This window comes from Mustela erminea, chromosome 5, assembly GCF_009829155.1.
Source record: "Mustela erminea isolate mMusErm1 chromosome 5, mMusErm1.Pri, whole genome shotgun sequence".
In the NCBI taxonomy this organism is placed as follows: Eukaryota; Metazoa; Chordata; class Mammalia; order Carnivora; family Mustelidae; genus Mustela; species Mustela erminea.
The window spans coordinates 67407879-67433391 of record NC_045618.1 but is presented as its reverse complement, the minus strand read 5'-3'; the positions used below and the strand labels follow the sequence as shown (position 1 = coordinate 67433391).

The window sequence follows — 25513 nt, the reverse complement described above, 5'->3', positions numbered from 1 at the left end:
GTTTGATTAAGAAAATAACCCCTATTAAATAAGAAAATGCCTGCTGTTACCCATCTTAGACTTCAATAATAGTTTTTATATAGATAAAAATGGATTATGAACTTTTGAAGTCTACAATTTTAAAGATGTAAATCTTTTTACTTGGTTTTTATTTTTATTTTTATTTTTATTTATTTTTTTTTAAAGATTTTATTTATTTATTTGACAGAGAGACATCACAAGTAGGCAGAGAGGCAGGCAGAGAGAGAGAGAGGAGGAAGCAGGCTCCCTGCTGAGCAGAGAGCCCGATGCGGGACTCGATCCCAGGACCCTGAGATCATGACCTGAGCCGAAGGCAGCGGCTTAACCCACTGAGCCACCCAGGCGCCCTTTACTTGGTTTTTATATTAGAAACCAATATGCTTTTCAAGCATGGCTTCTGCTACCACATATATATCTCTAAATAGGTAAACACAGGTCAAGTCACATTTTGGGGGAGCATAAAAGATGATACCAAACTAAAATTTATCTTTATACATTTATAAATTCATATTTATGAAAGAAAAATATTTAGGTAAACATCTAGGTGTAACAAAATGTTAATATGTTTATCTCTGGATTGTGAAAATGTGTTAACTTGTGTTATACATTACATATTGACTATCTTCAGTTAACCTTGATGTTTATTTTTATTTATTTATTTTTTATCTGAGAGAGAGAGAATGAGAGAGGAAGAGCATGAGAAGGGGGAGGATCAAAGGGAGAAGCAGACTCCCTGCTGAGCAGGGAGCCCAATGCCGGACTGGATCCCAGGACTCTAGGATCATGACCTGAGCTGAAGGCAGTTGCTTAACCAACTGAGCGACCCAGGTGTCCAGCTTTGATGCTTAAGTTTGTTCCTTTTGGTCTTCTAGTCTATGCACTTTATTTAGCAAAACCAAAATGACCCAAGCAAAATACCAGTAACATCAGATGAGTGCTTTCCTCTCAACTGCCAGTGGCACCCACTGGAGTCCAGGTAAATGTAGCAATATGCTCTCATAAGGAAAGAAAGATGGAAAGATAATTGTCCTTTGAGGGAAATACAAAATCACCATTAGGCAAATGCCACCGTTGTAGGCAACACCGACTAATGGATGTAAAAATCAATGAACAGATGATTAAGGAGAAATACGTTAGCCTTAATTCAAAGTATCTCCTCCAAGATATTTATCCACCAAAAAGAGAAAATTGGCCATTCTACTGCGGAGAAATCTAGCAGATATAAGGTTAAAATCACCAGCAATAATACCATACAGACATCATGTAGACATGGTATAAAGTACTGAAAAGGGTACAACATTATGTCTGTGGTGTTCTTCCCAAAAGTGCATAACCTCAGTTATTCATGGAGAAACACCTGATAAGCCTAAGTTGAGAGACACTGTACAAAACAACTGACCAGACCTCATTAAAAGTGTGAAGGTCATGAAAGACAAGAAAAGAGTAAAAAACTGTCATAAATTAGAATAGACTAAGGAGATGCAAAATACCTAAATCCAGATTGGGTCCTAGTACAGAAAAAATAACAGTAAAGTTAATTTTTTTGAAAAGCCTGTAAATTTTAATAAGATCTGAAGTTTACCTAATAGCATTTCCCCAATGTAAATGTCCTAGTTTTAGGAGAAGCTGGGTTGAGGGTATAATTACTGAGTTCTCTGTGATATTTTTACAACTTTTCAGTTAAGTAATAAATTATTTGGAAATGAAAAGTTTTTCAAAATGGGAGGAAATTGCCATGCCTTCCTTCCAAACTGGATTCTTGTTCCATACATGTCAAAGAAACCTTCAACTCTTCACATAGTTTTCTGTTTTATGTAAGCACAGACACACCATGCCTGAGTCTTGACGATATAGCTAAGAGAGGCTTCTCACAATCCACAGTGTTAAATTGATATGCTAGTGTCTCTCACTGTTTTAATGGTGCCCTCTAATCAGGAAAGGGCTTTCCTGCTCTTGGCAGACTATTAGAGAAGGAGGGAGATTGTGTTATTAAGCAATTAAAAATAATCCCATCTGAAGGGTTGAGAGGGTTTATCTAGTCATCTTCTGGAACAATCACATTATAAATAGCCAGTACCTACATAAGTGCTTGTCACACAAATCTGTGTTGACTGGTGAATAAGAAACATAAAACAACTAGATCGATTTAATTTATTTATTTGACAGAGAGAGAGAGATCACAGTAGGCAGAGAGGCAGGCAGAGAGAGAGAGGAGGAAGCAGGCTCCCTGCTGAGCAGAGAGCCCGATGCGGGACTCGATCCCAGGACCCTAAGATCATGACCTGAGCTGAAAACAGAGGCTTAACCTCTGAGCCACTCAGGCACTCCTATGTGGTCATTTCTTATAAGAAGACGCATAGTCTTCTAGTAAGGATGAAGACAGTAACACATAATTTATTATAGTAGGTTCTTTGAAAAGGGAAAAAATGAAACAAGTATAGACCTGTTCGTTTTGACTCTGAGACTGTGGTTAACGACCACATTTCTTTATTCAATAAATACTGCTGCATGATGGCTAATGAAATAAATGTGCTCCATTATCCATCCCTAAGGTATCTAGGCAAAACCCTATGGCCATAATTCTCTGCATTCCACCCCCTCTCCTCTTTCTAGGCAGCTCCAAAGTCTGCAATCTAGATGATACTCAGTTCTGTCTTATTTGACCTAGAAAGAGACAGAGACCATAAAGATGGGAATGAATCCCCAAGACTGTACCAGGTACTTCTTATCAGAAGGGCTTCCCCAGATTGATTTAAGTTATTGGGACCTGGGAGATTAGTTAGATAGGTATTAGTAGATATTAATGTATTAATTATATTTTAAATTCAATTTTACCTAGCTAGTGCTGTATAATAAGAGATGGAACCTTATTTATCAAGTAGTTTTTAATTCAGCATAGAGGACAAAATAATACTTTAAATTAATCACAGAATACATAAATATCAGGCCATGTCGTAGGGTCAATATACTATCCAGCATCACAACAAATACATACATATTGAATCACTGCTTTCTATGTAACAGGCACTGCTTAGTATTAGGGAGATAAAGAAGAGCACACACAGGGGCACCTAAGTGGCTCAGTTGGTTAAGCCTCTGCCTTTGGCTCCAGTCATGATCCCAGGGTCCCAGGGATCAAGCCCCACATCAGGCTTCTTGCTCAGCGGGGAGTCTGCTTCTCCCTCTCCCTCTGCCTGCCACTCCCCCCGCTTGTGCATGCTCTCTCTGTGTAAAATAAAATAAAATAAAATACACACTCTTTCTCTACTCTCAAGGAATTCACAAGTATAAGAGAGAAGAGAGGAAATTAAAAAAAAAAAAAAAGAAAAAGAAAAGCAATACAGGGAGTGAAATGTTAAAACAAAAGAGGAGGCTCTTAAACTCTTCCTAGATGTAAGAAGGAAGACTCTGGAGAGGAGGTGATTTTTGAACTGAGACTTAATGGATGAAAGGGAATTTTTAAAGAAAGAACACAGGTTGGAAGAAAGGGCATCCTGAGCATAAAGAACAGCAGGCATTAAGTCAGGACAGCATGAAAAGAGGTAAAGTGTAAGGAGTTGAAAATCTGTGGGTAACTGCAGCCTCTGGTATAGAGGGAGAAGGGGCAGATGTCACAGCTGGAAAGGTAGATCAGGGCCAGGGCAGAAAGGACCTTTATGACACACTGGGGAGCTGAAGCTTTATGAGATAGATAATGAGGAATCACTGCATATTAAGTGAAATTGAGTGATATAATTTTGACCGTTGCAAAGATAAAATATGGAACAGGGAGTGTGCCTGGGTGGCTCAGTGGGTTAAGCCGCTGCCTTCGGCTCAGGTCATGATCTCAGGGTCCTGGGATCGAGTCCCGTATCGGGCTCTCTGCTCAGCAGGGAGCCTGCTTCCCCCTCTCTCTCTCTGCCTGTCTCTCCATCTGCTTGTGATATCTCTCTGTCAAATAAATAAATAAAATCTTTAAATAAAAATATGAAACAGGGCAATGGAGAAAAGAAGACAAGTCAGAACAATATTGTGCATTATTAACAGCGGGGCCCTCAGGGTAAAAGAGGATCTTAATGAGGACTGGAAGGTTTCTGGCCAGGCTGCTAAGTGGAAGGTACAGGGATGAGAAATGCAGAGAGAGAGGTCATGAAGTCTCCCTAGATAGGAGAGCTGGAGAAGCAGCCCTGCAGATGTACCTGGTGAGTATTCAGAGAAACTGGGGCAACAGAAAGGCACAAGAAAAGAAAACAAAACAAAACACCCCAGCCTTAGTCTAAGGCTGTGCTGCCTGACATGGAAACCACTAACTCCAAGTGAGCCCCTGAAATATGTGTCCTCTGGATGAGATGTGCTCAAAGTGTAAAGACACCCTGATTCCAATGATTTCACTTAAGAAAGTAAAATATCTCATTAGTAATCTGTATATTGATTCTATGTTGAGATAGTAATATTTTGAAATACTGGATTAAATAAAAATGTAATTAAAATTCTTTTCACCTGTTTATAGGTACCTTTGTAAATATAGCTCTTAGGAAGTTAAAATTTTGTATGCAATTACAAATGTTGCTTGCATTAGATTTCCATGAGACAGTGCTGGTCTAAAGGCTCCAGCCTTAACACTGTGGTAGGATTTAAAATTGTGATGAGGGAAGCAAGGCTAGTCTGGGCCTTGTTTGAAAATAGAGGCTGAACAGAGACTGGAAAAGGAAATGGAAAAAAAGTCAGAAATACTAAAGACATGATCAATTATCATTTTGACAGGTCATGGTGAGGAAAATAGCATGGACAGAGTAGACATGCATGAAGATGGATACATAAAAAGAAGGGTAAGCTTTGCGCAGTGGCAGTATCGTAGCCAATGAGGTTTATCCGAGGCGCGATTATTGCTAATTGAAAAGAAGGGAATTCGATTACGGAGAATAATGAAGGAATATGGCTAACCATGTCTGCAGTGTAAAACAGAGAGCAGCTGGCAAAGGTGGCATCGTGATGAGAACAGTGTTTTAGGAAGAACCATAAGTCATTGGTACACAGGATGAAATAGAGACACAGAGTGACTGAAGACAGGAAGGCAGAGGGAGCCATGGTTGTTGTCTAGCAGTAAAATGGTGTACTTGTAGAGGAGGGTGAAGGTTAAGAGTAGAGGAAAAGAAATGCCTAAGCAAGAAGGGATGCTGTCAAGGGCAGGTGCAGTCTAAACCGAAGACCATCATTTGGAGGTCTCAGAGCTAAGACATCAGAGATATCACGCCACATCACTTCTGCCTTAGCCCACACCTATGAAGTGTTTTATTGCATCAACCCTGCTGAAGATGGCAAGCTGCACAGTCTTCTCACAAGAACTTCAGGAAACGGCAAGGTTGCTGACGATATCTCCATAATTAACATCCATCCCCGGGACTGTCTCCCGCGGCTTTGAGCTACTCCAGACGTTTGGTTTGCCTCATGTAGACACAGGAGAAAAACCACCAAAAGAGATTTCCCATAAGCAAGGAGGAAATGTGAACAGCCTAGGGTAATTCTTCACTTTTGTTGTTAACTTGTGTGTGGGGTGAAAAAAAAAAGCTATATATGGATTTTTTTTTCATTCCTGTTTCTGTAATTTTAATGAGACCCAAAGTTAAAGTAAGAAGATTCAAATTTTCAAATCCAAAAGATAACTTTTAATTTGTAAGAGAAATGGAAATACATCTTTGACTTCAGGGTAAATATCACTGTGCTGATCTGCAAAATGACCTGATTCTGGAACTGAATACATCAAAATATATGTTAAAAAAAAAATCCACACAGCTTCTCCTGCAGGCATCATATTCAATATCCTCCCATGATCCCCTGTTGGCTCCAAAGCAGATTATATTCAAGAATCAAGAGGTGAAAACACTTGATGAATAAGGGTATTAAAATGAATGCTGTGTCTCTGAGATAGCAATTACATTAATAACTTCTCCTGAATCCTTAAAAAAAAAAAAAAAAAAAAGTTAGCTTTCTCTCACAAAGGGTGTCAAATTGAGTATATGGACAACTAAATCCTACTTTACCTACATAAACTCTTTAAATGGAGGAGAACACGTTTATGTGTGCTACTTAAACCAACCTATCAAGGCACTAAACCAACCTAAACCAACCGATCAAGGCACTGCATAAAGGGTTAAATGCGTAGATGATGCAACAGAAGTCAAACTCTTTGGGTCAATTCTTTACATGTCATGTTATCAGGAAATCTTGAACAGGCAGTGGCAGGACAATGAGATCTTTAATGAAAGGTCCTTGGTTGCAATTTCAAATCAAAGTGCTATCCCACTTTGTTTGGAATTTTGCCTCCCAAGCAAGCATTATATTGTTAACTTTGTTCAGAGCTTCGACCAAAGAATTAGGCAGTATGTGATATAATCAATCCTAACCAAACAAGAAAATCTGTACTCAACTATGGCCATAAAGCCATAGAATTTATGTCTATCTTCAAATTCTGCAAATCATGTTTGGAGATATATATATATATATATATATATATATATATATATTTTTTTTTTTTTTTTTTTTCCTTCTGATTTTGTCTCAGTCCTCTCATAGATTGTGATGCAGTGTAACATTTAGAAAGAAGCTGTGTGATCTTAGGTCTCAGTTTCCTATAGACAGTATATGGAAAATACCGTCTCTCTTTATGGAACCAGAGTTAAGATTAAGTGAGATGAACATGTCTTGTATTTAGTAGATTCTCCATAACAATAATAACAACTATTACTATTCAAAGAGTATATAACATTTGGTATAAAAAAAAAAACAACACGTGCTTTATCTGTATGCATTTAGAGCATTATTTTTTGCCTCCAGGCAATTCCTTAGGATTTTACAGACTCCTTCAAAGTAGTCTACAAGTTTGGTAAACCATGGGAGCAAATGTGAAAATAGCAGTTGGCTCATTTCCAATAAGTATTATCCTACATTAAAAAACAGATGCCTACTTCACGATATGTAGACACTGGATGAAACACAGCCTGGACCAGGAATCTAACATCTTTCTCAACATCATCCCTATAGCCTGTGCAACTTTATCTGCCCTTCCGGTTCACAGTTATGAAGGGGTGTATGATTTCTAAACGTAAGCTGAGCTTGCAGCCTTTCCATCTCTAAGTCGGGGTTAGTTTACATATGTGGTTTTGTCAGTAAACAACTTGTCACACGAAAAAGTTATTGTGACTATCTATCCTTCCACTTTGCCACAGATCTGAAAGGACATGTTCACAAGATTCTCCCTTGTAGCATACACATACCAGAAATTTAGAAGTTTGGGGAACCTGGGTGGCTCAGTCAGGTAAGTCTGTGCCTTCGTCTCAGGTCATGATCCCAGGGTACTGGGATGAGAGTCCTGCATCAGGCGCCCTGCTCAGTGGGGAGAATGCTTCTCCCCCTGCTCCTCCCCCTTCTCTTGCATACTCTCTTTCTCTCTTCCTCTCTCTCTCAAATAAACAAATTAAAAAGCATCTTTTTGAAAAACAAAATTAGAAGTTTGTAAGTGAGGAAACTGAAAATAAGTATAAAGATGAACTTTGTTTCTTACAGGCAGTCAGGGGTTCTTCTGAGACACATGATCCTATGTTGCCCTTAGGAATGATATATTTTATAATTTTATAACCACATCTCTGAAAATAAATGAATCCTGTAGTAATGCTCTAGGGATAACCAGAGTGTTGTACTTGAAAGATATTAAGGGATTTGGTAGTTGTGTTTTTAAATTTGGCTATATCCATATGATGGTAAGCCAATAAATGACAGAAAAGAAAATAAAAATTTCCAATGGATTGGCTGTAAAATTTTTAAATAACTAGAGCAGACTTAGCTATTTGATTTTAGTTTCTGTCTGAAATAGTTGCATTCTAATGGAAAACAGTTACACTTACATCATTTCTCCCGATTAACTCTCTTTCCACAATTATAGGAACAAAAAGGTAAAATTTGACTTTAGTTTTCTACCAATGATCACTATGATCTGTTCACAGTGACATAGGAAGAGCCCAACCCCATACGCTGATGCCATTGCCAAAACCGTTATGTAAAAGCACCTGAGTCATTTGTCTAAATGTTACTCGGAGATCTGACTATGGAACTGTTCTGCCAGTGAGCAGTTGTGTCTCAGGAGGTTGGTTCTAAAGACTTCAAGGGAATTTTCTTGGCTTGCTTAATTAAGAAGATAGGCCTACTCAAATCTTCATTTATTTTAGAGATTACAGGTAGAAGACAATGTTTTAAGACTCAACGGATAAGGAAGGGTAATTGTAGATATTAGTGAATGTCTACAATATGTCAGAAATTATGCAGTAAATATTACTCTCATTTAATGATAAGATAACACATTCTCATTAGCACAACAGCAAAATGAGGTATGTGGGGGGGGAATGGTCATTTATAAAACCAGCATATCATGACTCGGTGACAGAGATGGGATTTGAACAAAGGGTCTTTGCAACTATATAGACATACAGACATATATCAGGGAAAAAAGACCAGTTAGGCCAGTACTTAAATATTGGGAGATTTTTCCTTTGTCTTCTTAACTTTTTACAAAATATCTTCTGAAATGTATAAGCTTAATTGCCAATCTGCTTATCTCTTAACCATCATGGGGAGAGAAAAAAAAAAGTAGCCAAGTCAAATCCTGACACATTTCTCCAGGTGACAAACATGAAAAAACTCATCAGAACTTCTCAAACTCAACACCCAAAAAACAGATAATCATGTCAAAAAATGGGCAGAAGACATGAACAGACATATCTCCAAAGAAGACATACAAATGGCTAACAAACCCATGAAAAAATGTGCATCATCATTAGCCACCAGGGAAATTTAAATCAAAACCACACTGAGATACCACCTCATACCAGTTATAATGGCAAAGTTTAACAAGGCAGGAAACAAGTGTTGGAGAGGATGTGGAGAAAGGGGAACCTTCTTACAGTGTTGGCAGGAATCCAAGTTGGTGTAGCCACTTTGGAAAACAGTGTGAAGATTCCTCAAAAATTAAAAATAGAGCTACCCTATGACCCTGCAATTGCACTACTGGGTGTTTTCCCCCAAAGATACAGATGTAGTGAAAAGAAGGGCCATATGCACCCCAATGTTCATAGCAGCAATGGCCACAGTAGAAAAACTGTGGAAAGAGCCAAGATACCCTTCAGCACACAAATGGATAAAGAAGACATGGTCCAACCAACAATGAGATACCACCTCACATCAGTCAGAATGGCTAAAATTAACAAGTCAGGAAATGACATGATGGCGAGGATGCAGAGAAAAGGGAACCCTCCTACACTATTTGTGGGAATGCAAGCTGATGTAACCAGTCTGGAAAACAGCATGGAGGTTCCTCAAAAAGTTGAAAACAGAGCTACCTTATGACCCAGCAATTGTTCTACTGGTTGTTTATTCTAAAGATACAAACGTAGTGATCTAAAGGGGCACGTGCACCCGAATGTTTACAGCAGCAATGTCTCCAATAGCTAAACTATGGAAAGAACCTAGATATCCAAGAACAGATGAATGGATAAAGAAGATGTGATATATATATACAATGGAATACTATGCAGCCATCAAAATAAATGAAATCTTGCCATTTGTGACGATGTGGATAGAACTAGAAGGTATTATGCTTAGCGAAATAAGTCAGTTGAAGAAAGACAACTATCATATGATCTCCCTGATATGAGAAAGTGGAGATGCAACGTGGAGGGGTTGGGGGGTAGGAAAAGAATAAATGAAACAAGATGGGATCGGGAGGGAGACAAACCATAAGAGACTCTTAATCTCACAAAACAAACTGAGGGGTGCCGAGGGGAGGAGGGTTGGGAGAGGGTTGTGGGGTTATGGACACTGGGGAGGGTATGTGCTATGGTGTGTGCTATGAAGTGTGTAAACCTGGCAATTCACAGACCTGTACCCCTGGGGCTAATAATACATTTTATGTTTATAAAAAATAAAAAAAAAATTTTAAAAAGAAGATCTGGTTCATATATACAATGGAATATTACTCAGACATCAGAAAGGATGAATACACAAATTTTGTATCAACATGGGTGGGACTCGAGATTATGTTGAGTGAAATAAGCAGAGAGAGTCAATTATCATATGGCTTCACTTACTTGTGGAGCATAAGGAATAACACAGAAGACATTGGGAGATGGAGAAGAGAAGTGAGTTGGGGAAAATCGGAGGGGGAAACAAACCATGAGAGACTGTGCACTCTGAGAAACAAACTAAAGGTTTTGGAAGGGAGGGGGTGGGGGGATGGATGAGCCTGGGGGTGGGTATTAAGGAGAGCATATATTGCATGGAGCACTGGGCGTGGTGCATAAACAATGAATCTTGAAACACTGAAAAAATTAAATTAAAAAAAAAAAAAACTTATCATAGGATTCCTGATGAAACTGCTACAGAAAATACTCGTCGATCAAACAAGTATGTCATCATATATAGATCCCTTTTATGTAATTCCTGTAAATCACCTTTGAGAAGATGGTTTCAAAAATTGAAGACTAATTAGTATAATTGTCATTTTGCAAGTAAGAGCCATTTTCTTTTACTCGGGAGGAAATGAAAGATGTTTTGGAGATGAGGAGGAGATACTGACAAAAGCCACTAGAACTGTTTTTTCTTTATTATTCCCCCTCTACCTACCTGTTCAGCTTTTAACAAGCAACTAGCTTTAAATGAACATCATGTTCATAGTGACAGTCACCTTTCCTGCTTTACGTTCTGAAGTTTGGCCACAATTTCCTCAGTTTTGTACATTTGTGAATTTCCTGGGGAACTCAGGGAAAAATCTCCTCATAATTGAACTGAGAAAATTCATAGTACTTTTCCTTAGGCCTAGGATTAAGCAGAAGTTGGCAGGGAAAACTGTGAAGAAGAATTCTGGGGATTCCTATAATTTCATTACCGCCCATCTCTCAAATGTGTATCTCATTTTTTTTTTCTTCTCTAGGTTTCCTAACACATGATGGTTTGTTCCTAACAAAGAAAAAATAACAACATAAAAGACTAATTCTAAGAGGTTTGGTTTGCCCAAATGGTATCATACATTTGCAGTTAACAACGTCCTCTAGCCTAAATGTGTAATAGCAAAGAATTAATCAATAATAACAGCTAACACATATTGACTATTCCCTATTTGTAGGGCACTTTTCTAAGTGCTTAACATATAATTAATTATATCATTAATCCTCACAACAGCCCAATGAGAAGAATGCTATTATTATCCCCATTATACACTTGAGGAAATGGAAGCACAGGGAATTTCAGTTACTACTTGGGTCACACATCTATTTAGAGATGGAACCAGGATTCAAATGTAAGAAGTCGGGCTCAAGTGCTTGTGTTCTTAAACACCACAATGCACTTCTACCAGCAAAATGGAATATGCTTATAGATAAGTTATCTTTTCCAAATATATCCACCTGGTTTTGAAACTGCAAGTATTCCTGTCTATATTGAGTTGCCAAGTCACATATCTTCTATAAATTATATTGGAGAAGCATATGTCTATAATGTGTTAGAAAGGAAAATATTAGTGATTGCCTCTACTTTGTGGGATTATGACTGATCTCTATTTTTATTTGTATATACATGTTTATTTATTTTTAACTGTATTCTCTGTTTCTTTTTACAATGAATATATATATTGTTTATATAATCAAAACAGTGGGCAGGGGGAAGTGAAAAACAGAATTCCTTGGGACCTCTATACCAGAGCCAGCCAGAAGGTTAAGTTACAACTAATCCTTGACTCTTCCACTGGAAGCCCCACCTACCTATTTCAATAAAACCTTTCCTCTTGCAAAGCACTTCAGGGTCTACTAGAAGTTTTCAAATGTTATCTAAGTATTATCCACCAGAACTCTCAGTTCAATTTATTATTCATTGTGACATTGTGACAGAGAAGAGAGGAAGGCCAAGAGCAGGTGCTAGTATGAAGGATATAGAAAAATGTGTGATGGCCCGAATGGGAACAGACTTTCAAAAGACCCCTTTTGGGTAAGCAGCTCATCTTGGCTGCTTTGTTGGCAACTCAGTCTCAGAAAGTATCTTTACCTGGAACTTCCATGTGGTCCAGAAAAGGTCAGAGCCTGCAATGCTTCATCAAAGCAAGGTTGTTTAGACGGTGGCAACAAAACTGGCAAGTTAGGAACATTCTTCAGTAAAATGTTTCTCATAAGAAAAAAAAAAAAAAAAAGCTACCTTAAACTAATTCTATTTAATTCACTATAGTATGAAAATTGCTAAAACGCAAATGGAATGAAACAATCAGCACTGAATTACAGCATTCTATAATAGAAAATAGTTTTACCATTAGTTATAATCTAGTAACTAAGGAAAGGGGTTCTCTTGTTTCTCTTTTACCAGATGATGTAATTTCTGGGGGAATGACCAGTAGAGCAACTGGACTTCTCTCACAATGTAACTTTGGTGTGGCTCAAGGAAGTGTAGCTAAGCAATCAGTGCCATGTTTCCTTACAGATATTCTCCTGGCTTTGTGATCATTAAGTCATTCTAGGGCCACACATGTGGCAATTCACATGGCAGTGCCACACCAATCCCTCTACTCACTAGTCACCAACCCAATGAGAGTGATTAAAGGGGAAGGACTGCACTGTGTTCTAACCCAGTAGGCCAAACTTCAAGACACATAATAATCTTCTGTAAAGTTTATTTAAAATGTAGATTTTTTAAACCCTACTCTTAGAGAATTCAATTCAGTTGGTCTAGGGAGAGTTCCCTGAATTTACATTTTTTAATAAGCAACCCAGATGATTCTTTCTAGCCTTGATGGTAGACATAAATGAAAAACAGGTGCTCACATAACAACACTCAGCATATATTCTTGTTTGCCTTATAAATTCTCATCTAAGTATGAATAGAGATGGTCAGGGTGAGTCTTTCAGCTTTGCCTCATTAATAATTCAGCAGAACTGAATATTGTTGTTGAATATATTGCAGTGATTGCAAACTTGGCAGGTCTCGTAGGCAAATTTCCTCCTGTATTTCACATCACCAGAATAGCCTTAGTCATCAGCACTATCGTAAAATACATTTACTTGAGGGCGATGAGGTGTGAGGTGATAGTTCAGATAAGAATCTTGTTTGCACTTTCAACTCAAATGCAACTGAGGAAATAAAAATATTCATCCATCCTCAGTACAAGAGAATGTCTAGCAATTTGAGATTCACAAATAATGAGAAAATACAAAAAATTATATTGCATAGCAGAAATTTAAGATAAAATTTGGAGCACTGTAAACTAGTTTGAAGAAAATACCTACTAGAGACAAGTAGTAGTTCTGTCAAAATCAGTGTATGATTGACCATGTGTTTGCATCTGGCTTCTTGGTCCCTTTTCTTAAAAGAATATGTGCCTCTACATTGAGCAGAAGAATCTAGATGTGGCGTGCTCAGTTCAAATCAAAATAGAATAAATACTAGGCCACCTTATGGACTCTAACAGAAGCTTTTATACACAGAATTCCTAGAGGTGCTACTTATAGAATGACTAAGATAACATGACAACCTCTCTCTGGAGAAAGAATGTGATTTATGCATAATTATGGAAAACCTGTGCTGAAACACCATAATTAGTCTGAATCTCTCAGGTACTTTTTTAAAATGTAATATTCTGAACACTCACTAAACCTCCCATGTATGTCATTTGTCATTTTTTTCCATGGGATCTGACCAGTCAGAGAGTGATACACAGTAAGGGACATATAGGAGTAAGTAGGAAATTTACTTTGACATCAAGGGAGATAGCAAAAACTAGCCTGAGCTCTCAGGTATAAGTAGTTCAGGGTCCCATCATTGTTGTTCTTTCCTGGAACTGAGAAAACAATACCATCCTCAACAGTGGATTTGAACTTGTATAGTGAGTGACATAATTCAAAGGGGACGGCTTATACTTCACCAACACTCCACCAAAGATTGGTTAAGGAGAGTCTCACTAAGAAGGTGGCAATTAGGCGAAGACTTGAAAAAGTGAGGAAGAAGACCATGTGGAAGTCATCAGGAAGAGCATCCCAGGAAATTGGAATAGCAAGTACAAAGGGCCATGGAGATCATTAAAGACCCTGAAAATATCAGCATCTAAATCTGTGGTGTGGCTTCACAACATAGGCATTGACCCCTATCCTGGAAATTCACATCTACGTATAATATCGGATTGTATTATTAAGAGTGTGCTTTCAGTAATTCCACAGCTTTATAAGAAAGTGAGGCTGTGGTGAAGTTCGATGTGTGTATATCTTTAGAAATCTCGTCAGGCATACTTTTGTTCCTATCTTTCCTTTTTGTCCAAGAAAAGACAAGTTCTCATATGAATCTGGAGAAGCAAGATGGATGAAATTAAGATTTTTCATCTGCCCCAAAACAACCAGCATGAGCACAGGACCAGTTCAGTTTCCAGGGTGGGGGCCATGTGTCCTTGCCATCAATACTTCTGGTAAATTTATGCTATTTCCTACAGTGAATTCTTTTTCTATGGCTTACTCAGTCGTTTAAAACAACACATACTATGTTATAGTTCTGGAGGTCAGAAGTCTGACATGAGCCTCCCCGGGCAAAAATCAAGGTGTTTGCAGGATGGCATTACTTTCTATGGAGACTCTGGGTGGGATCCATTCCCATGCCTTTTCCCTGTTGTAGAGGCTGTCCATGCTCCTTGGTTCTCTGCTCTCTTCCTCCCTCTTCACAGCCAGTAAGGTCAAGCTGAGTCCTCATATCACGTCATTCACCTTTGTCCTTTTCTGACTTTCAGACTCTCCTCTGTTTCCCTCGTCCACTTTTAAGGATCCTTGTGAGGACACTGAATCCTTCCAGGAATCCTGGGCATCCTCTAAGTCTCAACTTAATCACATCAATCAAGTTTCTTTTGCCATGGAGACAACGTATTTATAGGTTCTGAGGATTACCAAGTGGACAAATTTGGAGGCCATTAATCTGCCTATCATGGTATGCTTTTTTCTCTTTATTCTTTCTTTTCTTCTTCTTTTTTTTCCACTTCTCAGGATCTGATCAGATTTGTTAAGAGAAGATTGCATTAGTCACTGAAAACCTGGCAAAGGAACAGAAAGTCCTCTTACATATAAGCAGGGTAACAGTCTGCTCTGGCGTAACAGCCTGGGGTAACAGTCCCTAAAAGGGCAACACATGATTATAGGATCTTAAAAAGGGGGGAGGGGAGGGGATGAAGGAATTAAGGCAACCATTGCCCCTTAGGATATTCTAATAATGTGTAAACTGGAGCACATGAATTGGCCACTGTGAAGCTCAGTTTTCTTCAAGCAAACTTGAGGCCATTATAAAAAATAGAGGGCCACCTGTAAGCCACACAGACTGACATGACAGTGGCCAGAACCAACCACTTATTTTGCTGTTACTGTTTTTGTTCTTATCATCATCAACATATTTTTTTTCTTCCACTTGCTTGCAGGTTCCTCTAATCTAGTCTCTGAATAAAAAGCTAGATTTTAAACTATGTTCCATGTAAACTAGTTCTAGATACTGCATTTGACCTAAATAAATATTTCTGCTTTTTTCTCCTTTAGAGTTCGGGGGACTCTTGAATGCACTAGGCAAATAAAATCCACCCAAAAGCCAAATCAGTATGCTATGGCATGAACCCTGAAGCTATTTTTAAGAGAACTGCCCTGTGGTCACTGCTCCTTCTCTTTTCTTCCCTCTCACAGCTGCTGCTGAGAGGGACAGTCACCTGGCAGAGAGTGGCAGCAGCAGCTGTCTGTACAAAGAAAGGCTCAGCCTGGCAACCACATTCCCACCTCCTGCTGAAGGCAGCCAGTGAGCTCAGATCAGGTGAGCAGCACATTCAAGATCAGACTGCCCCTAGGGCAGCTGGACACCTGCCTGGTGACCTTCAGGGCCACCTGCCTCTTCAGAAAAGTCCTGGGTAGAGGGAAGCACAGCAGCTACTGTTGTCACTTCTCCTCTATTTCTGATGAGTGATGAGTTCATCTCTTGCTTTGGTGTTAAGCTCCAGATGCCTCAACAGCAGATACCTAGTATGACTAGTATCGGACATATCATACATGGATCCTGAAGCCTCTGCATCCTCTGGTGCAGACCCATGTTCAGAGTCATGTTAGCCCTGGAGTTGATGGAGGTTTAGCTATCCCTGTTTACACTGGTTTAGCTCTCTCTCAACTTTGCTGACATGAATTACAGAACCACTGAATGCTCAATTTGTGCCTTAGAGATCACCAAACCCAACCACCTAATATGAAGTAGAAGGAAATAAAGACCTATCTCCCAATTCACTTATCTTTCTAGGACACCTCCCTCACTCATATTTGAATTTAAGCAGCTTGTCCTCTGGACCTTAAGATATACTCATTGCATGGAGGGAGCAGGTGATGAGTCATGTTATTTTCAAAGCTTATGATTAAGCATTCCTCTCTTGCGGATAAAAAGACCGGAGGAAATAAAATGCTGTAGCCCTCTGTCAGTGGTTTAGAATGATGGCAAGGATCATCAGGAACAATACATCATTGAAGATACAGCACCATGGACTGGGCTTGATGGTTGCATTGCATATAACAGCTGCGCTGGCCTAACTAGCCTTTGGGAACTGTACAGAAGGCAAATGGGACGCAGAAGCAAGAGTTGGTGAGTGATCAGAGGGAAGGCAAGTAAACATGTTCCTCAACCCTCTCTGAAAAATGGATCCACCAACTTCCCGTGCCCAAGCATTCACCTACCACTGATTAATAAAGTGAAACCTAGAGAATGGGAGCCTCAAAAAAACAAATAATCTCAAATATCAAATCTATCTGTTCTATTAAGTGAATACCTAACTATAAAGGTAAAAAAGGAAAAACTTAAGAAATATAAACATGTGTGGTCTAGTGGCAGGGATCATGTTTGAGTCAGGATTTTTTCTTCCTTCTGGTCCTCACCAGGTTGCTAAAGACACTCCCAGGACTCAACCCTGTGCTGTACACAGAACAGGCACTCAGTAAATGTTTTTAACTTGATAGCATTCTTTTACACTCACCTAACATGGGCAAAACTCTCAATTTCTCTTTCTTATGATTTTTCAAGTGGCCTGGGTTCACTTGGCACTACAGACAATCCAAGAGCAATCAGCCAAGGATAAAATGCCCTGAAGACTGGGAAAGCAGACATTAAAAACACTTGCTGGAAAAAGTCCTCAGCATGAGGAACAGGCAAGCTCTTTAACCAAGCCACTGCGGGCACAGACCAGGCGGAACACATCTGTTCTCAGAGTTTCGTTGATATCATTACTCCACAAGTTTGCTCAGATTAATCAGAATCTCCAAATCTTTTGAGGCTCCCTATCACCCAACTAATAGTTACATCAAGGATAAATTTATGTTAATCTGTTAATGGGCACACCCTACAGTCATTAGGTGAGGAGATTGGCTCCTCTTTATATGATTGCTAAGGGTTTCTTAAAAAGAGAACTAATGGAATTGTCCTTAATAAATCTCCACATTAACTCTGGATTGTTTTTAGTGCTCACACATATGTGCCTTCAAATTTTCATCAAGTATCTATAGAACCTTATTATTTCACAAGATGGCTTCTGGTAGACCATAGTTTCTGACCATACATCTTTTTAAAAAGATGTAAGTTATTCTGGGGCACCTGGGTGGATCAATTGGTTAAGCCACTGCCTTTGGCTCAGGTCATGATCCCGGCTGGGATCGAGTCAGGCTCCCAGCTCCATGGGGAGTCTGGTTCTCCCTCTGACCTTCTCCCCTCTCATGCTCTCTTTCACTCTCTCTCTCTCTCTCTCAAATAAATAAATAAAATCTTAAAAAAAAAAATGTAAGTTTTTCAAGTGTGTTTAATAGATTCCACAGAGGGTATGTTGTCATCAAGAATAACAATATAAATATTTTACCTAGAACTCATTAATTATTTCCATACCAGTCAGTCCATATTCTGGAAAATGTCCATATAAGCAGAATTGACTTATTTTCATCTTCATTTAACTGAAGGCCTTCCTGCAATTCTGACTGAAACAACTGTTATTTATTGGCCATGCAGATCAGCTTTAGTTTCCTTGCCAAAGGTAAATACCCCAAAGGAATCCAAAATTATAGTGAATAAAAATTTGGATGGGCACCATTTGTGCTTTAATTTGGGTAAAAACAGTCTTCGAAGGTTATGTGCTGTGAGGGAGACTTGGCTTATTAAGTAGGCTTAAGGTTCCTAAACGATTGAAGTTACTCCAAGTAGACTGGATTTTGTCCCAAACTGGTTATTTCGTGTGGATGTATACCAGGAAATAAAATGATTAGTTTGAAAGCAATAGTGTGTCTGGTTGGTTTAGTCTCTAAGGACCACATGATTCATTCATGTGCTAAGTGTCATAGCTAGACCAGCCCAGATGTCCACTGGATACCCACCCAACACACAATCACCTTAACATCTCCCATCCCAACCGTCCCTCTGCACCTTTCTTGCACACTGCTGTCTCCTGTGTGAACTTTTCTTCCTCACCTATTCCACTGGTTCATTATGGCCTTGAGCAAATCATAGTCTCTCCGATACTAAGTTTTAATGTTATAAAGTTAAGAACACCTTCAGGAATGTCCTAAGGAATGAATGCGATAAGACAGGTAAAGCAGCGTTATGTCTGAAACACAATAAATACTCTATCAGTGTAAGTTGGTATCATCATCATCATCCTCAACAATGGCCACAAAGTAAGGCACAGGGTAACATCACGGTGATAGAGAAGCTAGACACAGAATTGGATTTGGTAATGAGAGGGGGTCTGGTTATTGAGAGAGAGGTTAAAGGAACCCTTGTTGATGGAAAAGGGACATAAGACTGAGGCATGAAACTTAACCATAATCCAAACTCTCACCAGTCCTTCAGCCTACTGGAAGACAGATGTAAAAAGAGAGTTGATAGAATATTATGCTGGCGTAAGGGGCCATTTCACCACTGGGCAAAAAAGAACACAATGACTTCTATGAAAATCTTGAAGTGACTGTTTTACCCAGTGGATACAATCAAGTCATGAAGTCACACTGCCTGGAACTCTATATTGCACCTACTTTGTACAAAATAGTTGTTTCCTATAGGTAGCTCATGCTTCAAGCGGTCTTAAATGCTTTTGGCATTATTTTTACTTCCTCTTTATTAATGATTTACAATAAAGGTTATGTGTGCCCAGTGAGTAAAAGAAATATTTTGTCTATATTAGGCTGAGCTTTGAAATGTCCAAGTTGGTCCCCCAACTACCACACCTAAGTGCTCCACAAAGCCACGTAATTGTAGTTGATGCACCGTCTTCTTCCCAGGGAAAGCTTTGTCCCTCATCCCTGTGGGTCCAGGACCAATCTCCTAAGAGCCCTTATCACCTATTCCTATTGCTTACTGATACTGCCTTTTTCATTAAATGTCCCTTTGACAGTGATCCTATTAGAGCATACATCAGATCATGTTACTTCACCGGTATAAAACCACTACACTTTAGAATAAAATTCAAAGCTCCTATCTATAAGCTGTAAGGCACCAGCATGCTCGGGCCCTTCTTTACATCTCCAGACTCATCTAGGATCCTCAAACCCTCATTCCAGCACCTCCACTGGTTTACTTTCTGTCCTTCAAATATACCAACCTTTTTACCACCTCATTTGTGTGTGCTTTCCTTTCCATGCATAAGTGTTTTCTCTGTTGTCCCCTCGTGGCTACTTGTACTCATCTCAAATGTCATCTTCTCAGATCGGCTTCCCTGATCATCTGATAAAAAGGAACCCTTAGCTAATACCACTGGCAACTCTCTAACTCAACAATATTTTTACTACCTTTAGAACTTTTATCACAGTGGGTACTCATTCTGTGTATTTGTTTACTTGTTTAGTAATAACTGTGGTTCTTTGAGAGGAAGAACTTCTAAACCACTGCCATATCCATAGCACCCAGGCCAGTGCCTGGAACAGACTATGCAGATTAAGAATTTAATAAATGAATAAATGAATGCTTCCATCAACTACTTTCCCATTTTATGCAAAGCAACATGATGTTTCATAATTGTGCTCACAATTTCTTTATAAACATTTTGGCGGGATAGTTATAAGATCGCATAGAATAGAATGGGAGGGAAAAGGAATATTGGGTTCTATAAAAAGGCCAGAGAATCATTGGTTAGAGCTAAATCACCTGGTAACGATTGTTTAAAAGAGAGTTTCTGGAATCTTGTACATGAAACAAAACTGAAAACTAAGGAATATGTGTAGGTAAAAATGTCAGTTTTATAAAGCAATTGAGATACCTTAAAAATGTCTTATCCCTTTAGGACCTAAATATTTCCAAGACAAACACGTATTTTAAAATGTTATTTATTCCTTTTTAAAGAACCTGATTCAGAGTTCCACTGTGCACCACTGATGATAACCTAATCACCAAACTGGCTTGCAAGGGGGATTCTGGCTGAGGTGTGTGTGCCCTTGAACAGGGAAAATACCTCCTTTCTGATGATTCATTTAGAAAAGTGGGAAGAGATTCTCAGAATGGGCTGAGAACTGTTTTGGGGGAAAGAGAAGGCTGTGTTATAATTGCACTCATTTAATTTCCTTTTTATAGACAAAAATGTAAAGATGATTTTTAGAATTCCATTTGCTTTTCTCCCTTTCCACTCAGCCACGTGCCTATCAATTCCCCTTACTGAACATTGAGCTGTAAAGGGATGCAGGTGTTAAAGCATATTCATATGGAAAATGTTCCTCAAACATGGTCCTAAATTATACTTGGTGACCAATTGTGTGAATATTTATGGCAGAGTTTGCTCATCCATTAAAGGAAAGAGTATTTTTCCATTACAAGTCTTGAATCTTGATAAACACTCACCATATTATTTTCTGCCATTCTAAAGGAATCCTCTGTTGGACAGTATATCTAGTATATATCTTTACCTTTACATTATTATAACATTCAGGTATTAAAAACAAACAAATACATTCAGGTACATAAACTGTTTTTTTAATTAACATCCCCTCTTCTTTACTTCCTGTTTTATAAACCTACACAAACTTACATGGATGTACAAATGTCAGCTGATTATCTGGACAGACTCAGCTATATATGCAGCCACGGGTTTCTGTAAGTGATTAATTTTCAGCATGCTGAAGTTGTATCTAGTTTTCATAACGGTATAAAGCACCAATATCTACCGAAAAGGAGGCAATAGGGGTGTCTGCGTGGCTCAGTCTGTTAAGCATCTGCCTTCGGCTCAAGTCATGATTCCAGGATCCTGGGATGGAGCCCAACATCTGGCTGCCTGCTCAGCAGGGGTCTGCTTCTCCTTCTCCCTCTGCCTGCCAGTCCCCTTGTGTGTGCTCTCAGTCAAAAAAATAAATAAAATCTTAAGGAACAAAAAAAAAAAAAAAAAAGAAGGAAAGAAAAAAGAAAAGGAGGCAATATGGTAGCAACTGCTATTTCTAAAGGTAGCCATACCTTGGTGAACTCAGCCTAATTGCTATATATACACATATACATACACACACTCGATTATCTACCCATTTCTTCAAAACCTAAATTTTTCAGGTCTGTGTTGTTATGACCTCCTACACTAGGTAATAAGTCTTCCTACAGAAAAACAACTAACTAAAAAAATCAGAGTGGGCTGGGGAGGTACCAAAAAGGGATTGGATTTGAGATGCAAGTCCTTAATTGAACTAGAAACTTAATATGTGGACTTTCACCTCGAACATTAGCATAAGTATGTAATTAAATTAGAAAACTGACACTTGGGCCCTGAGGGGTCAAGAGTAGTTGAGTGGACCTGCCTGTGAAAAAACAGTACCAAATTCCAACCCTAAGGGCCAGCAGAAGGACAAGAGACTGGTCATGGAGACAATACTGGGCCCCTGTCTATGTAATGGGAGAATCTTCCCAGGATGGAGCTAGAAACAGAACAGATTTGTGATAGGTATCTGAAAGGCTAAGAAAAAAACCCTTAACCAAGTTCAGGAGAAACAGTAACCCTGATTAGATCTGTACCTCATTCTTAACTCTCCACTTAATCTAACATTTTACTTTTCTCATAAAGATCATATGGCCCTTACAAGCATCCTATACCTGTTTTTTAATACCATTCCTAGATCACTGTTTAAAGATCTCAACCTTTCTGTCATTGGCGTTCTCCTCATTCTTGTAAAGTATTTATTTATTTCAATGGATAGGTATTGTTCACTCTCCCAAGGATCTACCAACAATTCTTCAAAGAGTTTAAGCCTATAAATTAATAGTGATAATTAGGCTTTGAGAAGGACAAAACTATGCCAAGCCATGTACCTATTGGGATGGGGGGGTTGGAGCAGAGCAGAGGAAAGAGAATAGCTTCATTCTTCAAACTGTGGGATCCTAGTTCCCATTGAAGATGGGAAAATAAGGTCAATAATTTATATTTTTCTAACCTATAATTTTCAAAAATAATTTGTCATTCACGATCTCACATGATACTCTCACACATGTAAAAATATAACAAAGCATTTTTTAAAACCTCCTTAAAAGATATATAATTATATTTATTTTCCTTTGTTGTACAGTTGGCAAAGCTGCTACAGAAAATACAGGACTTTGGGCCAGTGTGTGAGTGACTGTGACTCAGCCCTATGTGCCCTCTTCCCAGCCCTGTTGTGTTTTTGCTACTCTTGGCTCCTCCTTCTCTATTAACAGCCTATGGCCAGGCTAAGGCTAAAAACTATCTTAATAGATTCCTTTCAAACTGGAGGCAGCAAAGACAAAGGAAATATTGCACAAGAGAATGAAACGTTTCAGATTGTATTCCACTCTGGGCACAGGATAAGAGACACGAACATTGTCAAATTTGAAATGGCTGTTTCCCACCTCGGTCTTTGTCAATTGCTGGCAATAGCTAAGAAGAAAAGAAGAAAAATTTAAGCAATATACAGATTCCATCTTATCCCTGGATTTTCAGCTGGAAGCAGGAAGGAAATGAAGGTCTCTGCTAAGTACAGAGGTAAAGTCCTACAGGAAGAAACCCAGAGGCAATTTGCCAAAAGAGTGCATTGAGCTTTATTTCATTCTTTTGTTTTTTGTGGGAGACAAACTCATCTCTCATGATGTACAACAAAGGATGTCCCTCCTCCTACCGCAAGAAAAAGCCAGAAAATGAGAAACAACACAAACTCCTTCCATAACATTTTTTATTTTATTTTTTTAGTTTTGAGATGGAGATTTAAAAAGAACTAGCATTGTCACAAAGCAGGGGGAGGGAGAGAGATTCCTACAGTCTTTTTTTCCTCTTGGAACTATAAGGTTCTTAACTTCTCCAGTAGTACAGGGCTCTCAAAAGCACTTTCAGAACACAGTTCCAACATTTCTTTTCAGGCAGCTCTTAAGAATGTTGGAATGTGAACAACAACAACAACAAAAATGTTGCTTCAACTGCAGTCTTCCCTCTGCATTTGGCCCACTAGCTCTGCTGATGTTGCAGAATAAATACCAGCAACACCATGAGCAACTTGGAAAAAAAAAAAATTCTTTTTGGACTGACAAAGTGCATGTTATGCAAGACTTAATTACATACACTTCTTTACACAGAGAGAAAGAGCACAATGGTCCCAGGACCAAATCCAGTGGATTGAATATATTGGGCATTTTAATCACAGAAAACTGGGCATTCTTACCATAATTGTTTATAATAACCATATCCATTGTGCTGAATTAAACCAGTTCTGATTTTAGGACTTAAGCAAAGTAGACCCAGACACACAGACTGATTTCCAACTCCCCATTGCCACTGTAGACTAAACAACTATTGGTCATTAATAAAACATCAAGATAAGATATAAATATACATATCCTCCCTCTCAAAGGCATCATGGCAAAGGCCCGTACATATAATAGAACTGTTCATAGCATCTCTTTTGGAAAGACAGAGTGCAACCACTGTGCCTGTCTGGGACGTACAGAGTCCAGCTTTTACTAATCCAAAGCTTAGACCACTAAGCCAACCCTGAACACCAAAAAAAAAAAAAAAAAAAAGGTGCATTTAGGCCCATTCTGATCAAAAAGACAAAACACACTATTGAAGGGGTAGATAGCCCAGAATAAGGCTGAGAAAGCTCAGTTAAGATTTAGAACAGAAAGAGAGTGACAAACTACATCAGAGCAGCAGACTTCGAGGGTAAAAAGGGGATGCTCAGAGGCCAGTGTGATGGGGAGCAATGCTGGAGGAGGCTGGTGAGTCATGAGGGGGAAGGACTGGGCAGGCAAGGAGGCATCTACTCTGCCTCTATTACTGGCATGCTGATAATCAGCTTGATGTTGTGACCAGGGGGGGGAAAAAAAAAAAAAAGGCAACCACCAGACTCCCAAAGTAGACATTTTTCCAAGAATTGAGTTATTCTACTCTAAGATTGGATTCAGTATTCTCAGACAGAGATGCAAGAAAATCAATTTCCTGATAAAGAAAAAATATCTCATCAAGAGCACTCTTGGGAGACAGACTGCATGGCCAAGTGAATGGGTCCTGATACAAAGGAAACAAAGATTGCTGAGCAACATGAAATGAATAGCAAATATTTAAATTGCAATATCCATCCAGTCAGGAAATGGGGTTTTAATGAAAAACTATCAAAACTAATGATAAATATTTTCTCCATCTAAGTCCAGTCACCCTTCATTGCTCGCCCTGTAGACAGGACCCAGACCCTGGCTTAAGCTGCCAGTCCTCATGGAGCTCTGGTTCACTACTCAAATAGTGCAAGGCTGATGTTTGCCCTCATTATGTTTGTTTGTCTGTCTGTGTGCATGGAAATACTACCTTCAAGCCCCTGCAGTGTTTGCAGCAAGCTAGCTCCCAGGTCAGATCTCAGGGCCCCCATCAAATCCATGGTTTACAAGCTTTCATAAAGGTCCTAAATGCAATCATTGTTTTAAAAACTCATCTGCTTAAAATAAAAAAGGAAAACATTGCCAGGAACTGCTTAAAGAAAAACAGAAAGCTCATTTGATTTTTTTCTAACTTTGCCCATCAGCTGCCAAGTAAACTTATTAAGTTTTTGTTTTATGAGAAATCATGAAACATGTCCAAAAGCAATTTTATATAGCCAGTAGGTATCAACCAAATACACTGCTATTCACTTTTACAGGTGTTTTTTTTCCCCCTATATCCCACTGTAGGGGAAGATACCACATCTTTTTAAAAAGGAAGATATACTCCTTTATTTTCTTTCACAGTTCCCTGAACACAGAAGCCTTTCAATTGATATTCTATGTTCAATCAGTGTTTCCAGGAGTGAAAGACTGCACCTTCCAATCACACATTTATTTGTTTTACTAAAAATAGTATGAATTATTTAATCCATTTTAATGTGTCCTTCCTACACCATAGAAGAGATTTCGTCACAAATAAAAAGTAGAAATTCTGTATGTGCACACATATAAGATTTCTTTTACAAGGGTATAAACAGATGGAGTATAACAACTTGATTTTACAGGAAAAGAGAGG

At 38.8% G+C, this 25513-nt stretch overlaps 1 protein-coding gene and 1 pseudogene across 1 annotated transcript in view; one reads left to right on the top strand and one right to left on the bottom strand.

The window, feature by feature from the left end:
• Positions 1-25513, bottom strand: part of SEMA6D (semaphorin 6D) — a 573086-nt gene that overhangs the window by 444950 nt on the left and 102623 nt on the right. The window lies entirely within an intron of this gene.
• Positions 4833-4947, top strand: LOC116592070 (annotated as a pseudogene).